Raw genomic sequence first — 5730 nt, 5'->3', positions numbered from 1 at the left:
CAGTTACCAAACTAGATAAAATGGATGAAGCAAAGAAGTGCAGGCCAACAGGAACCAGATGTAGATCTCTCCTGAGAGACACAGCCAGAATACAGCAAATACATAGGTGAATGCCAGCAGCAAACCACTGAACTGAGAACCAAACCCCCTTTGAAGGAATCAGAGAATGGACTGGAAGAACTTGAAGGGGCTTGAGACCCCATATGAACAACAATGCCAGCCATCCATAGTTTCCAGGGACTAAGCCACTACCCAAAGACCTTACATGGACTGAACCTATGCTGCAACTGCATGTGTAGCAATGAATAGCCTAGTAAGAGCACCAGTGAAAGGGGAAGCCCTTGGTCCTGCCAAGACTAAACCCCCAGTAAATGTGATTGCTGGCAGAAGGGTGGTAATGGGGGGAGACTAGGGAGGGGAACACCCGTAGAGAAGAGGAAGTGGAGGGGTTAGGGAGATGTTGGCCCTGAAACTGGGAAGGGGAATAATAATTGAAATGTAAATAAGAAACACTTAAGTTAATAAAGATGAAGAAAAATAGAAATTATGTTTGAACAGATCATTGAAACTGAGCGCTATACACTCCATTTTTTCAGGTTAGTCTAAGTGTCAACTTTCTTCCTCCTTACAAGGTCTTCTGTCTACAGTGAGAGATAACACTCTATAAATTCATGGTTTCAGATTGGGCATCCTCAGAATGAAAGAAGCCACCATTATTTTAATGATGGGAGGAAGAGGAGGAGGAGGAGGAGGAGGAGGAGAAGGAGGAAAGGAGGAGGAGGAGGAGGAGGAGGAGTAGGAGAGGAGGAGGAGGAGGAAGAAAAGGAAGAAAAGGATGGTAACTATAGTGATGGAATTACTGTGTTTTTCCTGTTTTTGAAGCTCTGTGTTATAGACACTACTCACTTTATTTTCATTTAGTTCCTAAAAAATAACTAGATAGATCACTATCATTATTCTATAATCAGAGATTTGTCAGTTGAAATATCATATGTAAAATTAAAGAATGTTAACATTTGGTCCCCTTGATTTCCAAGGTCAGACATATTTCTTACAATAGAGTTATTAAAACTATAAATCTAGTTATACTTTCTTAAAACAGATTACAGAGGGATATAAGTGCTTTTGCTACCCACCATTCTTCCATAACCAACAGGAATATTATTCATATACCTAAAATTACTCAATTTTTGGTTTTTGTTCTATTCCACCCTTCATCATAGACATTGATTTGTGTATATTTATTATATTTCAATCTTTGCAGAAATAGCAGTCAACTTTCCCTATGAAGTGAAAAGAAAACACAAGTAGTAATGAGGTATTTCATACTGTTGGTACAGCCCAGATGCAATTGTGCTTGTGGCTATCTTTATGATTGCTATTTTAGTTTAGGACTAAATTGCTTTTAAAAGAAATTTAAATGAAATTATAAAAGAACATTTTAAAACCTTGGCAGTATTCTTTGTTATTATATAAACAATAGTGTTTCAAAATAATTAATAATATTCTGGAGATCATAGAACAGAATCTAAAGGAAAAATATTGTAATCGTGTTCTTTACTTATTACTTAAGAACATACCTTTAAAAAGAATCCCTTTTGCTTTCTATTCTCTTTCCTGCAAGTTTTGAGTGGCAGCATCATTACTTCATTGTACTTATTATTGTCTTATGTTATAATGACAAGGAGAAGTTATTATGTCAAAGTTATTAAACTCAAAGAGCAAGTTTTCTCACGTTTTAATTGTTCATTCCAGTAGATTTTAGGAACCTCTTTAAAGTTTATGAACTTCACCATAAATCAATGTCAGATATGTCAGATATGTGTCTCTCTGTGTGTGAAATGTATGATACATATATTTACATATAAACACATGAAAGCATGTACACATATAGAGACAGAGAAACACATACATATATACACACATATATATATATACACATTGAGATATATATATATATATATATATATATCTCACAATGGATTTTTGCCACTCTCAAAGTTGTTCAGTGAAATTTTAGTAATGTAGGGTTTAGTGTACATGTAGATACTCACAAATGTCCAAATGGATGAGACTCTGTGACTATCAGTGCTTACCCCTTTGTGACACACATCTGTCAGCCTTATATCCCTGCTGTGGCTCAGGAGAAATCATAGAGGATGTAGCAGAGAGAATCTAAGAGCTGAATGCTTCAAGGGGAGGTGTGAAACTGTCATCTCGACAATATACCTGAACTCACATCAAGTGATCTTACCTGAACAAAATCTTCTCAAGATAATCAGAGATAAAAATTGTAATAATAAAGAGAAGAGAGTTTCCTGAAGCTGTCACTAAGGAGCTTTTGTTGGCTATCAGTGGAGGAACACCCTCCCTTATTTAAAAGTCTTCATTGCTCTGTGATAGGCAGGGACTTCTGGGACACAGACATATGAGAACCTGTCCTCTGAGCCCGTTTTGTGAATCAGGAAAGGACTCCTGCACTGGAGGAATATAGCAGGTCCCACATTGCTTAATTCTGTCAACCTGATAAAAATTATCTGAGAAGTAACCTTAACTGATGGATTGTCTGTAAACATATTGGCCCATAGGTAAGTATGTAGGGCATTTTCTTGATTAATGATTTGTGTGAGAGGACCTCCCAACTCTGTTAGGGAAAGTGGTTCTGAAATGTATAAGAAAGTAGGTTGAGTAAGCTGTGAGGAGCAAGCTAGAAAGCAACATCCTTCTTTTCCTTTTGATTCAGCACCTGCATTACCTTGAGTTTCTATGTTTGATTCCCTGAGTAGACTAAAACTTGTTAGCTTAAATAAACAACCCCCTTTTTTTCCAAGTCTATTTTGACAATTTCTTTTCATCATATTTGCTCTATTAACTCTATTGCCCAACATTTGTGACATTTTTTTCTTTGAAATTCCTTTTTCATTTAGATAATGCTATTCAGAAGCATACCCTCCTAAAATTAAAACACAGATCAAGTAAAACAAAAGAAATGTTGGATTATCTTATTGTGGATACCTGATATATCTCCTATAGTATAAATATATAAATCTTTTTTAATAAGTGAATTTATCCTTCACACTCAGAATTATTTGAGTAGCTTGAGAGATGAGGAATCTCACAAGTCTTTTCTGGTCAGGAAAATTATAATCTGCTGTCTCTGATAATTTTAATTTAACAGAAATATAAATTGCAGAATCTCAAGGAAACATTCCAGCATGTAAGAAGTTCCCATAAGCTACCTCTTTTATAAAAACTTTTATAAAACTACCTCTTTGGAAAAAACTACAAAGATATCTGAAACCTTCAATATATGTTTATTTTGCTAATATCCAAAGGGAGAAAAAAGAGGCTGCCATGTTTAAAGAACCGAAACATGTCATTGCCAAAGGAAGTGCGAAAAGCTGATCAGTTGGACATCTCTGCTCCTTGAATGCACATGTCATACATCTCCTTTCTTGGGTGTCCTGCAAATAGGACACATATTTCCATGAAAAAATGCATTTTCTAGGTGTTCCTGTTGGTTGGAAAAATCTGTATCTTCAGTATTTTGGCTATAATAAATGGCAATGCACCACAGTGCCTTTCATTGGTCACGGTCTTGTTCTTTTCTTCTCCCTGATGGATCAAACACTGAATGCATTATCTACTAATATCTGGCAAACTTTTTCCTTTCTCTTTGTTTGTAAATATTAGGTAATATAACTCTGTGTTTCTCTCTAGTGAAGGTATGCTATCTAGAAACAGGAAAAAAACATAAATAATAGTGAAGCTCAAATGAACTGAAAGCTAAACGAAGAGGAAAGAATAGAAAAAGATATATCTCGACTGAAAGGCCAACAGGACTGCAGATTTCCTCAGGTATGTGAGCTAAAGCAACTCCATTTTTCTCTCCACTGCTCTAACTACCTAGACTCAGACATCTATTTTAGACAATTTGACTCCTGACTGATCCTGTAAATGCTACCAGGGTGAATACTTCAAGTGACACCTCTAACACATAATGTCTCTGAGGTGACACTAGAGGTTAAGTCATGAAGATTCCTTTATCCAGACAAGGGATTTTCATGATAACAATAGTGCTTGTCTTAGAATCCTCTTTGAACCATCATTTCCTGAGCACTCAAAGACAGTTTTAGAGAAGCCAGAGTTTTGTAAGGATGATAGGAAAACAGCTAAACCATTACCGCTAATACTTTGCTTCTAAAGAATTTTCGATTTAAACATGTTGGCTAACAATAGCTTTGACAAGAGGTAGGTATTTGAGAAGTCAGAGAGATAGGGAACCCTGCTTTTGTTGTCTTGCCAGATTTCACCTATTGATTAAGAAATCGTTTGATGAGTGTTCATTCCGATGTACAGCTCCTTTACTTGAAGCAGCCAAAATGGCAGAGTAAAACATCCAGTAGCTTCATGTTTCAACCAAATCACTTTATAAAGCATGACCTAACAGGATTACTTTATTGATCATTTTAAATAGGCAGACACTTTGATGCAGACTTCTTTGTTTGCTTGGGTTGTTTGTTTGTTTTTGTTTTGCAAGTCAGTTTTCTGTGTAGCCCTGGCTGTCAGGGAACTTACTCTGTAGGCCAGGCTGGCCTCATACTCAGAGATTTGCCTGACTCTGATTCCAGAGTACTGGAATTAAAGATATATCCCACAATTACCTACAAACTTGTAGGGTCTTTACAGTATTCCCTGGGATAGTTCCTTTCAGGTGATCATTACCCTCATGCTTTCTTCATCTCACCTCACTGATTTATGCCCACCAAAATCACCTCAGTTGTAGCATATAGAGTTCTTTGGGTATATGCTCAGGAACAGTATGGCTGGGTCATATGGCAGTTCTGTTTCTCATCTTTTGAAAAATAACTCCACGCTGATTAATGCAGTGGCTTCGCCACTTGGCCCTTCCACTAACCATGAAAATGTGTCCTATCTTCCCTATATCATTTACTGTCATTAATCCATCCACGTGATTTTGGTATTTCATTATGGTATAAAATACGAGTATAGACAGTTTAAATATGTGTTGATGATAGTAAAAGGAGAAAATTACAAAAGGAAAATATGAAGGAACATTATAAATTAATGGTACATTCAAAATCTAATGAAGCAGCTTGTCCACATTTTCAATGTTTATAAAAAAATATAATAATTCAAGCCAGCAAATAAATTAGAAAAAATAAAGCCATCTCTCCTATATGGCATAAAGATTATATAGGAAATGTTACAATATTTTATTGTATTATTACTAATGAAAATTGTATGATAGTTGCAATGATATTGGCTGATTGGTATCAGGATTTTACAAAACGTATCTTACTGATAGATCCAAATTTTGCTGGAAATAGTACCTTGGTATCACTCTGTATGTTTTCTTGGAATTTTTATCCATATTTCAGCTCTATTTAAAACAAGTGCATTTGTTGGAGCAGAACAAATTAGCACATATTTTGATCAACACATGCATACAATATGTCCTAAGCACACATTGTTTAAAATGATTAAAGACATATAAATAAAAATGGAAAGGTTTTCATTCAATTTTGATATTTTATTTATAACATTGTTTACTGAATGCACTTGTCCACCCCATGAATTCTTGGTGCCTGTAGAGGCCAGATACAGACATTACGTCCACTAGAGATGGAGTTGTAGACATTCGTGAACCATTTTATAGGTCCTGGAAACAAAGCCCAGGTTTTCTTGCAAGAGAAGCTGGTGTTGTAA

Source organism: Rattus rattus, chromosome 6, assembly GCF_011064425.1.
Source record: "Rattus rattus isolate New Zealand chromosome 6, Rrattus_CSIRO_v1, whole genome shotgun sequence".
In the NCBI taxonomy this organism is placed as follows: domain Eukaryota; kingdom Metazoa; phylum Chordata; class Mammalia; order Rodentia; family Muridae; genus Rattus; species Rattus rattus.
This window is presented reverse-complemented; position numbering follows the sequence as displayed.